Source organism: Podarcis filfolensis, assembly GCF_964270895.1.
Source record: "Podarcis filfolensis genome assembly, chromosome: 5".
Lineage (NCBI taxonomy): Eukaryota > Metazoa > Chordata > Lepidosauria > Squamata > Lacertidae > Podarcis > Podarcis filfolensis.
In genome coordinates, this window is record NC_139608.1 from 9,701,754 (window position 1) to 9,714,595 (window position 12,842).

Below are 12,842 nucleotides of genomic sequence, written 5' to 3' on the forward strand. Positions count from 1 at the left end.
CCAGAAACCCTCCTAAAAACTGTATCCCGCTCCTTGCGCCGCAATCGCTCCCCACCCTCCCCGCAACCTTCTTCTCCACGGTTACAAAGCGTGGCCTTCCTCCTTCCCCTCCCTTGCCAGCCTCGCGAAGCAGGTGCGCAGGGACTAGAGGAAGTGGGGAAGGGACGGGGCAGGAGGGAGAGCCACGGGCGCGCGCGAGGAGGTGCTGGAGGGAAGCTTTTCGACCCGGGCCCGCGGGGGAGTGGGAGTGTGTGGGGGGAGAGAGAGGTGAGATGAGATTCCCCCCCCCCCAGCCACGGCGAGGTGGCGACCCAGCTGTTACAAATAGGTAGCTCTTCTTTTCCCCCTGTCACGATGCTCAACAAAGCGCCAGCTAAGTTTACTTCGAAGCTCTCATTAGGATCTTTGGGGCTAAAACGCACTTGAATACAAAGAAACGCACGCGCGCACCCCTCCCCCGCGCACCGTTTCAGCTTTATAAAGTGCTTAAACATTGTTGCGGGGGCTCGCTCTCCCCCCCTCCCCCCTGCGCCGCTTTAACCCCTGAAACTGAATAAGAAAAAATTTAGAAATTTCTATTGCTGGACACGTTCCGTTTTGTTGGAAACTCCGGCGAATAGATTATTTTCTCCCCCACCTCCTCCTACTCGACATTGCTTTTACGCTTTTTCTGCATGCGCGTGAAGGATCCTTTTCAGACCACGTTCAGAAAATACAGCAAGCCACATCTAACTTAGAAAGAAAACGCCCGAGACACATACACGAAATAAAACGGGTTTTCCCGCTAGCCCCGATTTTTCTTTTTTAAGTTTGTTGGAAAACTTCAAAGGGATGCCACGGAAAGAAGAAGGAGACTGGGGAGGGGGCTGGGTGGGGAATGGCTTCCCTAATACGAACTATATTTTTATTTCTTCTTTGGGACTTGGAGAGAGACTACAAAAACTGAGAAAGTCTTGATAACATTTTAAAACTCTTAATCGGGTCAGTTAAAAAAAAAAAAGCTGAGAAGTGATTTTGAAACACAAAAGGAAAGGAGAAGCGTCTGGAAGGACGCCTGGACTTTTAGCGCTGGGGGTTTTACGCATGGGGTTGGTGCGCCCCCTACTGGTCAATTCGCCTTTCCCCCTTTAAAACACACACACACACTCTCTCTCTCTCACACACTTATTTTCCCTATAAACCAAATACTTCTCAACAAGGCTTGAAATAATAGAGCAGGTAGCTGGGCGATGTGAGTATCATCGCTACTCTACTTCGTTAGGCTCATGAATATTAGTTTATTTATTTGTATATTTCCTTACTGAGACTTACACATTAGAAATAGAAGCCTGAGCCTGCAATCCTCAGACCGCTAGCTTTCACATAGCCTCCTTGATTTTATTCATTGCAATCGTAGTAAATAATATCCAACCGTGGCCCTTACATTTTCGCGTATGTGGAAGAAAACAGACAGTTAACGCTGAGCTCCTCTCCCACCGACTCTCCGCCCCACACATATATGGAGCACGCCTAGTTGTCCAGGCACCATATTTAACTTTGTTGTTGTTTATAATTTAGCCTAAATAGTTGATAACGTCCTTAAAAAAAAATCTTATGGATAATTAAGTTCGAAGAAAAGGGGTGGGTGTGGGAGGCTGTGATTTTGTCTCTGTTAATACAATGATAACTGATGGCTGGTGAGGTATTTTTTTTTCCAAAGGGGGGGCAGCACACACATCTTACTGTACATGGAGGCAGTCTCCTAGCGGATTGGGGAAGAGGAGAGGCTGGGAGTGATCCCCCCCCCAATCCACACACACACAAACGCATAACTAGATGCTTTTTATTGGCACTGAACTCTATAATAACACAGCTAAGAGGTTAAAGTGGCTGGTTTCGCTCTTTGTTAATTGCATTTATCATCTAAATAAGGTATGGAGCTACCTAACAATTGCGTTATCACGAGTATTTACCGCTTTATTTTAATTAGCCGTGTTTTCCTTATCAGTGCAATGAACTGTCTCTGGCATATATACATAATAATGCGCTATAGAAAAATAAGATAAAAGCGATAGCGCATTGCACGCCCCCCCCCACCCGCGCCCAATCTTCACTTTTCCTTTTTCAGACCTAGGTATACACGTATATGTGTCGAGAGATCCTGGCTTCCCTCTTAAACAATATTTGTGCACACATAGGTAAAGATAAACTGAGATAGCGATAGAGTCACCCACGGTTTTATCTTCTGCTTCAGACTAACAGCACCTCATTCATTTCCCCCCTCCGCCAATGGTAGGATACAGACATTCTCTAAAGAGAGGCCTGGAGAGCGACGTTTTAATCTGAATGGATTTAAAATTCGTTGCCTTTGGTATAATTTATGGAAATGAAATAAACAGCCCCCTCCCAATGTTTCACAGCGACAGAGTGTTGGGGGGGGGGAGAGTTACTGTTATGAGCTTATTAAGAAGAGGTGTTGAATGTTTTAATGCCTCGGATTTGTATTTACTTTCTTTCTGATCTAAACTACCACTTAAGTCAGCAAAGGCTGGCATATCCCGACGTGTGTGTGTGTGTGTGTGTGTGTGTGTTCGGCTGCAGGGGGGGGATATATATTTTTATTAGTACGATTATTGGTTTGTCTTTGCTCAGTCTTAACTTACCAAGTTATCTTGTCTTCAGGAGATGGAAAGATTACGGCCCCCTGTTTTATTTTATTTTATTTGGTCCTGAGCTGCAAATAGAGGTTTAACTTGCAGCAATTAGGCGGGAGCTAGCCAAGCATCTTACTATTATGATGCTCGTTAAAAACCCTTCTTTTCTACATCTGCATTTGAGTGTGTTCTCCTGTACTCTTAATCTTCTTATGGAAATGAAGGCGAGCGGCAGGGAACCAGCGGAGACTTAGAGAATGTCCTTGTTAGGATGGAATTTCTCCGCATTGTTAATTAGCAGAGTTTGACGACCACCAGTATTGGGGTGGGGTGGGGGTGGGGGCTCTGTTTAACCACTCACAGACCCTTTGGCTAGGAAGGACCGAGTTCTTTTCTTTATTTAATGTTGTAATTTGAAGGGGGAGGGGACTCTGAAAAGAGCCTCCTGTTTGACAGTTAGGGGCTAAGAGAATTTTTATCTCCCTGTGAAATAATTACTGCCTTGATAACTCAATTGTCTGCAAAATGTCAACCTGTGACCTCAAAAGTTTTTATTTTATTGCCCCCAAAGATTTCTTTTTAAATAACAAATGTAACGAGTACACAAATACTCTCCCTGTGCTCTTTGACTTGCTTGAATACATTTTTCAAAAACCATGTTTTAAAGAACATGGTTCTTTAAAACAAAGTAGTCGCCAACTACTGTAAATTCTAGTTATTTCAAAAAGTCACAAGAAAAATGAGTGTGCTGATGAATTTCGGTGGAGGGAGGGATAAGAAATAGTTCCAGGTCCAGTAAATCTGTTGGAAAGAAGGGCCCTCCATAGTAGATAGCACATTCAAGAAAGAAATGTTTTGTTTTCACTTTTAAAACTATATTGACAGTTATATATTAAAACTCATCATTGACTGCCAAAAATTCAGAACACCACTCAAATAATGGAATGTCATGCTGTCTTTGAATGCTAGACACCTTAAAAGCTAGATAAACAAGAAAATGCATCCCTAGAGACTGTTCAGAACTAACTGTAATAAGAGCAGTATAGTAATTTAATATATCATGTAATATAGGATAATATATGTATTTGGTCCATCACTTGGGAATTATTGTACAATATTATTCATCTTGTATGAACTACCATGTAAGTTAATAGTTATATACAGTTATATTATATAGACATAATCCACATTCTTAGGACAGCTATATCTTTTTTTATTATTATTGAATTTGTACACCGCCCTATACCCGGAGGTCTCATATTATATTCCACCCCAGCCATATGCTAGTATGATCCTATCTATGTTATGCTAGATATAGGCTTATAATATGAGCAACATCAATACTTTTGTTTGTTTGTTTAGTAGCAGTCTGAATATGCACCTAGCATGTGGACTTCCCTTATGTTCAGAAACATTTCCGTTCTAGAATAAAGGAGAATTCCACTCAGGACTGATTTAAAGTAAACTCGACGTTTTCTCCTATATATTGGTTATGGATTCCTAGATAGCACAAATAACGCAACACCCACACCAATAACTGTGAAAGTGGAACTTTTTTGGGTAGTTGGAGAAAGAGAAAAGGGAGGTGGTGAAAAATGATGTACGTTATTTTATTTCATTTCATTTTTAGAAACCCAGTCTACGGTGCTCACAATTAATTAATAAGAAATCGTGTGTGTGTGAATACACATTTCAAAATATGTAAACGAGTGGTTTCAGTCTTTAAAATTAATTTTATAATAGTTAAAAATCGCTTATTACTTTGAAATTGCTACCTGAAGGTGTTTAAACTGCTTTGGCTCTTTGTCCAGCAAGCCACCCGATTGTCACTCTCAGATGCAGTATTATGTTCCTTAGGGGGAGGGGGCGACAGTGATTCCTCACTAAACCCAACTCTGCCCCATAAGTCGTCAGACTCTCAGATTGTCTCCCCTCCTTTTACCTCCAACAACCGAAAGAAGGCAGGTCAAGGTTTTTGCAGATATTTCTTTAGTCTTAACTACCATTAATGACATTATTATATAAGAAAGGAGTATTTCTTTTCTCTCGGTAGTGAGAGAGCCTTGACCGAACTGCCACCAGCGCTCTTCCAGGTTGTCCTACATTTACACACAAACACGCGGTTTCAGATGAAGGACCCCAAAACAAAATAAGATAATAAAAATAAGGTAACAAAAACCAAATCTCCTTAATGAATTCGTCGACCTCAATGGGTACGATGCGACCACCTCTCCCTCTAAAACAACGGGGTTTTGTTTTGGTTTTTTGCTTGTTCTTAAAGAAGTTGTTGGGTATATCCGGGTAGTACTGAAAACAGCGGAGAGGATAGCAAACCACCTGTTAGAGTGATTGGATGAAATGTCACCGGGCTGAAATGTCCCCTTAATTCCAAAGGGGCTACTCTAGAGTAAGGAGCTTGACGAGTGCATCCTGTAGGTTGGCCTGCGAGCGCTCCAATTGGAGAACAGCCTTTACCAAAGGTGTCGTGGGTTTTGAAGACGCTCGAACTCAGGACGAAAGGGAGAAACGTGCTTGGCAAACCCTCACAGTGATCAACTCCCGCCCGGAAACCTATGTCCCCACTGTGGAAGGATGTGTGGATCCAGGACTGGCCTCCACAGTCACTTACGGACTCACTGTTAAGACCGTTATCATGGAAGACAATCTTACTCGGCAACGAGTGATTGAAGAAGGAGGAGGAGGCCAGGAAACCAGGGCTTCCATTCATAATGAATGTATTTGTAATAGCCACCAACCCCCATCCCAGACCCCACAAACTAGGCGCATAAGATCCCATATTTGTATCCCGCCTCGAGTAACCCAAATTAAATTCCACCCTCAGTTGCCTATCTGCAAATACTGATCGGAATTTCCATTTCTTTTGCTGGTAAAGGTAGGCGTGATCACCCCTCAACTATCCTGATACTGAGCAAGATTTTTACCCCCACTTCTTCACACATTCTCTTTAAAGCAAATTGCACTGTGTTGCGGTTGAGCTTACTTTCAAATCAAGTAGCTTTAGGATCGCAGCCATGGAAAGTAAGTCCCATTCAGTTCGGTGGGATTTTAGAGGGAACGTGTTTAGGATTGGATTCCTCGAGATACCCTGAGGAGCCCAATCCTAAACACCTTCCCTCTAAAGAATATTACTAATCTGCATCAGACGATCTCGCAGTAAATGCTGCAAAGAGGATTACAATTCTCCCTCCACTCCTAAAAATGCATTGATAGGCAGAGAACAAAGCGAACTCCTTTGCCCCTCTTTGACCACCCTGAATATGGGCAGGGTGGTTAATGCCTATTCAGGGGCACCTAAATCCTCCTTATCTTGTCTGCGCCTTTGGACCCAGATCCTAAATAGCCTTCCTGGAAATAAATTCCATAGGATCCAGCGGAGACTAACTTCCAAGTGGTGTGTTTAGACGCAGCTGGCGTCTTTAAAAACCCTCGTAATTACCCTTCTCCTTCAACACCCCACTCCAATACTACTCTATCCCCCATTCTCTCCTTCTTCCGAATCAATGTGATCACACCCTTGCTTTAAAATAAGCACCCCAGAATCTTGAAAATAAATGCGACATTCCAGGACCGCTAAATAAAGACTCTTTCGGTGCGCTGCGCTGCACCTTTAATCGGAAGTCAAAGTCTCACAGCGCAGAGCAAAGCGTTTTTTCAAGGGAAGCGTGGATAGCTTGCAAGTGACAGCGTCAACGCCATTCCACTTCATAATACGTGTTTTCGTGCTTAAGGTGCCACAAGAATCTCGGCTGATTTTGCGGCAACAACCTAACAGGTCTCCCTTTGGGAAAGGGCGCGCAGAGCGCAGCCTCCGTGATCTCCCGTCAGGATCACTTTTGCCTGACGATTTTTAACAAGCAAACTTTCTTTCCCACTGAAACTTGCTAAATTCCTGTTTAACAGGGTTGCAGTCCTATGCACACTCACGTGGCAAGAAGGTCCTCTGATTCATTACTTGGAGGAAATCCCCTTTCCTTTCAACAACATGTCACAAGTAAGATTGTACTAGCTGAGTCTTCATCCTCACACCCTGGCCAACCAAACGCTTTATGGCGGCAACCCAGAGGAGTGTCAGATGGAAGTAAATTCTGTGGAATGCAGCTCTAGCTAATGTGCTTCGGACCAGAATATACTCGGAAGTAAATCCTATTGATGTCAATAAGCCATATCCAAGCAAATGCAGTTGAGGTCAAAGTACTTCTTCAGCGGAAATGCTTGAATCCGTTTCTAGAAAACTGTAGGTACATTACATTAATAGTAAATGTGTTCAAGGTCGGACGGCCTGTCACTACTGCTGCAGATTTACTACTCCGGGATTAGTACTGTGATACAGTCACATGAATGTTTCAATAATTATAATGGGACTTCTAGTCAAGCAGTACTGCCGAGTCCGGGTTTTAACTCAGTTTAAATCCATCTGGGTCGGGGAACAAGCTGCTGGTGTCACTGGAGTCAAGAGCTGCATTCCTGCAAAAATGCTGCGCCGGTCCCATGGACTTCAATAGGATTTAAGCTGCCCAACTGTGCGCAGAGCTGCAACTCATGAAACAGAGATGGACGCGTGTCTCGGGGACAATGTCAACTCTGCAAAACTGCCTCCAGCTTTCTGGGGGGAAAGCTGCCGCAATCCCAAGCACATCTGTTGCGCAAAATAACCCCCATTTTACTTTATGGGGCTTCAAGAAACAGCTTTGGGCTGCTGTATAACTCTAACTGAAAATTGTGGGACTCTGTTTTCCAGAAAAGCGTTCAGAGTGGTGGGGTATCTTAACTGGGCTGTGTCAGTTCTCCAGGGCCAGGGGTCCGCAGAGCGGGAAGGGAGAAACTCTCCAAGCAGTTCCGGAGGACTTTTAAATAATTTTGTGTTTGTGTCTAAGGAATCAACTTCCTTTCCATTTTAAGAAATGGCCTAGAGATCAGAGCACGTCGATCCGAATCCAAGGAGACAATTTTCTTTCCGTATTCCAGACAGGGCTGACGGCAGAGAAGTTCTTGAAAGCTTCTTATTTTTTGCAACCTCGGAATGCGAATGGGTCGGGGGTGCGTACTGAGACTACCAGCACACCTGATCTACAAGGGCTCAAGGCGAGCAGAGAATATTACCAAGTAAAAATATTAACATAAAGGAGAAAACGTGATATTCTCTGAGTAGGTTTTGTTATGAAATACCTCCTAATTCATTTGCTTCACGATTCACTCTCGATATCAACCCTAATGAAGGGCTGATCTACACTCAGTTCACTAAATACTGTAATGTGGAGCTCACTGATTGATCTGGCAGACAAGAAGAGGCTTCTCCGGCCGTTATGATTCGCAGTGTCAATAATCCCCTCTGGATCGAGCGCAGAGACAACCGACCTCATGTAAATGCGCCTAGGCTGCAGAAGGACTGGGGTGTTTCTTTGAATATTTAGTGAGAGGTCACTTCATAAGTTTTTCAGCCTAGAAAACAAGGTGGCAAGGCCAAGAGAAAATACTGGAAACCCATCCTCCCTGGAATCCCAGAGAGTCTAATCTAGGAACCTTTATTTTAGTGTTATTTTGCATTTTTGCTTTCATATTCCACCTTCATTCCAAGGAGCTCAGTGTGACGTCTATGGCTCTGCCCCTCTCCATATTATCTTCGCAACAATCCTGTGAGGTCCCTTTGGCTAAGCCGCTAAGGGATGGTGGCTGGCCCAAGGTCACCCGGTCAGCTTCATAGCTGAATGGGAATTTGAACCCTAGTCTCGTCCAACACCCTAACCATCACACCACACTGGCACATCCGCAAATGTGTTAAGGAAAACTCAGCTGGAGGAGGCCTTGGGAAGACTGAGCTCCCACGTACGTTATTTTGAGTCACTGCTGTGGGGTGACTCTAGAGATGTGTTACAGGTGTGCTTGCTCCGGGGTCTAAAAATGGCAAGCTCGAACCTGAGGGATTGGTTTTTTAACAGAAACGCTTGTCTAGATGTGAACTTGCCCTCAACATCGTCATCTGAGGTCCTGCTCAAACAGGTGATACACCTTCAGGGGTTAGGCCAGTGGCGACCAGGAAAAGGTTTGTTATTCTGTAATTGTTGCCGTTTCATTATTGGATAGATCAGGTGGTTGCATGGATTGTAGCTTGTTTTGATTCGGATGTTATTGTCTGAGAGGAGCCATGAAAGTTTAGCAGTGGGGAGGCGAAGTATATTTTAATTCTTATGTATTCCGCATATAATCTTAATGAAAGAAGAATTCACACTCAGGATGGATGCAGACAGATGGATAGAGAAACGGGCAACGAACGCCTAGATGCATTTTTACTACAGGTAAAAATAAAAAGCCTGCCTATCTGAATGCGAATTTCCTGGGAGTCATACCTAACATAAGCTACATTTGTCGCTTCCACGTTAATTGCTTGGGTCAGGGTGGTAGGCTTTCAGTCGAAATGTTCCTGCTTAACTGGTGTGACTCTTTGCAGCAGGGCCCTCCAGAGGGTGTGGATGGACTCTCCATCCTAAATCTTTTAAAACGGTACATTTTACATGGAGGTTCAAGCAAATGTCAAGAAAGGTTCCGGACAGAAGCATTACGGAATCCGGTGGTTTATATATGGGGTTTATAGATGGCACTCTGTATGAATAAGGCTGATTTCCTCTTACATACTGTATGTACACTCGAATACATAGTGCGCACAGACCCTCAAATCCGTTGCTAGGAAGGGATCTCTTTGGGACGCAGCTCTCTTCCTTCCAGGCTCCTGCAGCTGCAAGGGCGTTTGGGGTATGGACTTCTGTTTCGCTGAAGGATTCTGAAGCCGTGCTGCTTGCCCTCTAAGATTCCTTTCCAAGGAGGAAAGCGTCCATACCTCGGTCGCGAATTGTCTCTGGCCGCTTCCTAGAGGACCTCTACAAGGGAAACCTTTTCGCTTCTCAAAGCAGAGCGTTTTAACAAGGGAGACAAAAGACTCCGGGTTGCTATGAAGAAGCTGCTTTGCTTCAGCTCCTCGTGGCTTTGTTTGTTTGTTTTGACCGCGGCACCTCTGAAGAGCTCTGTGGAATCTTATCCTTGCCCGATTACTTTTCACACAGGAAACGGGCAAGGACCCTAGAAGTTGGGCCTGGGGCTTGCCTAGGACGACCTTCTGGAGGTTTATTCAATCACACCCAGTTCAATGGGGTTGACAGTGTACCTATGACCGCAGTCGAGGACGCAAGCCACGTTCCAGGGCGATACTGCCATTGAACTGAATGAGTCTGGTTTGCCACCGTTTAAGACGCTTCTTTCTCACTTGCCTCCTCTAAACTCTGTTCGGCTCATATCAAAAGAAATACCACCTCCACACAAAGCCCCCCCCCATGCACCTAACTCCCCACCCACCCCACACAGTACTTCTCACATTGGAAACTTTGGGAAACTGAGGGAGGACAACTTTCCCGGATCATGAGGTCATACAGAGGTGGTTTCATTAAAAACCAGCAGCAAGAGAATTTGATTTGGGAGGCGGCTTGAGACAGAACATGACGATGAAGAATGAAATTTTAGGGATTCATTCCTGCACATACTTCTCTGGGAGCAAGTCCCATGGAACTCAGTGGCTCTTACTTTTGAGTAGATATGGATAGGTTCATACAGCCAGCCTTATTGTTGGGACTTAGCTTCAACTGAAATAAAGAGGACCTGTTTTCAAGTAGCAGTGTTTATATTACCAATATTTGAGGGTAGAGGATCAGACCCACTAGGATTAAGAAGCATTTATTCAGAAGAAAGTGCCAATGATGTCAATGGCCTTTACTCAGTAAAAGTTGTGACCCTGGGTTTGTACCACATCCTCCCTTTAGATGTTTATGGATGTGATTGCAGGCTATTTGCTTGTTTTTGACTTTTTACTGACTGTAGTTTTAATTTTTACCCATCTGTTGCTGTCAGCAACTTTGAGCACGTTTTCAAAAGGCTGCACAATTTAAAACAAATGAGTAGGAGTTCTCAAGATTGTGACCTCTGTCTATTGACTAGAAGCTACAAACACAAACACCAGACGTCTAACTGTGTTCTAGATAATTTTACATGAGGGAAAGAGGTGAATCTGAACAATTTTATTTTGCTTTATTATTATTATTATTAAATTTTACCAATGTGTTTCCAGATAACGTTGACAAGAAAATTATCCGGGGGGGGGGGAGGGAGGTGCTGAAACATTCTCTTCAGAAGGATATACAAAAATATTATTCTTTTGACTGGCAACTTGTTAGGTGTTGTTGTTTTATTACTCTAATATTTAAAATCTTATTTCAAAAGAAACCTGTTGGCTGGATCCCCCACCCCCAGGAGGGTCTTCAAATATCAGCAAAGAAGTTTCATTATAACTGCAGCTTTTTAAACTATCTCCAGTTATGCTGATTCTGTTGTTTTAGAAGTCCAGCATATGGGCTTTTAATTATTTCCAAATTAAACATATGCCATGATGCCATACTTCTCTCTCTCTCTCTCTCTTTTAAAAATGTAGATACTTTTTATAAAAAAAAACGGGGGGAGTTGGAATTATTTTAAAATTATATATATATGTTACTTTCTTTTTTTTAAAAAAAGGCCTCTTATGAATTGAAGGAGGACTTTAAAAACTCAAGAAAGAAGCATTTCACCCCCTTTAAGTAGGGTCTGGGTTGGATCCTCGAAATGCTCACTGATGTTGAAAAGGAAACTTTTGCAAGCACAGTGTGTGGTAGGTACGTCCCTTTTCTATTCTTTGATTTTAATTGCTAGCCTATTTTATCTTGTTAAGTTTGCTAAACTGTATGTGCAAGACACAGAACCCAACACCCAAGAACAAGGTTATTGCTCTACGTAGGACTGGCGCTGTGGCCAACAGGGGGCGCTCAGACATCCAGCTCAGCCCCCGCCTCTCATCTAAGCCCATCACAACCCCGGAAGAAGCGGGTACAAGCTTGCAAGCTTAGCAGGGTCGAGTACAGATCTTTAGTCCTCATGGATAAAAAGAGATTAAAGGCTAACTTCCGTCTCTCTCCCTCTCTTTCTTTCTCTCCCCCCCCCTTTTTTGGTATCAATTTTAACCAACTACAAAAATGTAGAGCTTTTATCCTTTGATGTCTCTCTAGAAAGAAACTGTTACATCAGCTGAGAAATTACATCGTTTGCAGAGCCAACAAATCTAACATGAAGTGGGGGAAATAATTTAATTAATAAATGATCTTCCTTAGAGGCACTTAAAAAAAAGAAGCAGCCTGATCTTTGCCTCCCCTTTTTCTTTCCACCTCGCACCCCACATTACCAGTGCAGTCCTTTCTCGCTGACTGTCGCTGCATCAGATTGAACGTATCAAACAAAAATAAATATCTGCACATTAAACTCTCTTCTCCTTCTGCATTTGTGGGCGATCTTTCTATTAAGGCTTGCACTTATTTTCCATTCGAATCTATTTTATTTTATTTTATTTTTTTTAAATTACTAGAGAGTGCCCGAAAGAAAAGCCAAATCATTAGAAGGGGAGAGCAAAACAAGCTAAGAATTAAATACTAAGTCACACATTGTAGCTGGACCCATTTATGATGGAAAGGCTAAATAAAATTGCAACAGCAACCCCCCTCTTTTTTTTCTTTTCTTTTTTTAAAGCCTCTTCACCTGTATTTAAATAGCACGTCTTTAATTACAGCGGTCGGGGATGTATGAGGCTGAAATGAAATTAGCAGTCATTACCAGGCCCTTTAACTCCGTGGTGCTTTTGATCAGCGCTAAATTAGCTTCCCAGTCCTAACAAAGGCTCTATAGCAAGCAGTGGGCTGTAAATAAGACAGCTCGACCTGCCCTCAACACCTTTCCTCTTGTCAATCACAGCTCCGTCATTCAACCCAAGATTAACCTTTATCTATCAAATGCTTTTTTAAAAAAATAATGAAAAAGAAATAGAGGGAAAATCCAAAACACTCACAACTTCGTAAAGGGAGCTACCTCCTTTTTAAAATTAAAATGGGGGGGGGGGTCCTGAATTATAATTAGATTTTTTTTTTTTTTTGCATTGTCAGGCGTTCGGTAAGGCTTTTTGTGAAGGCATTGCAGTGCCAGTGAGGGAAACCCCCCCCTTTCTTTTTCAAGGGGGCTGCAAATCGATAACGAAAGTTGGGGGTGGGGAAGAGAGGCAGAGAAACAGCTGACACCCCCCCACCCCTCCGTGTGCTTAAACTAAAGGCTGATCTTCATTTTACCATT

General features: G+C 43.2%; 1 protein-coding gene across 1 annotated transcript in view; it reads right to left on the reverse strand.

Moving 5' to 3' along the window:
- LOC310763263 (uncharacterized protein) overlaps window positions 1–12,842 on the reverse strand; it is a gene marked incomplete at its 3' end in the record, with an annotated part of 435,273 nt that overhangs the window by 74,978 nt on the left and 347,453 nt on the right. The gene's annotated exons all lie outside the window — the stretch shown is intronic.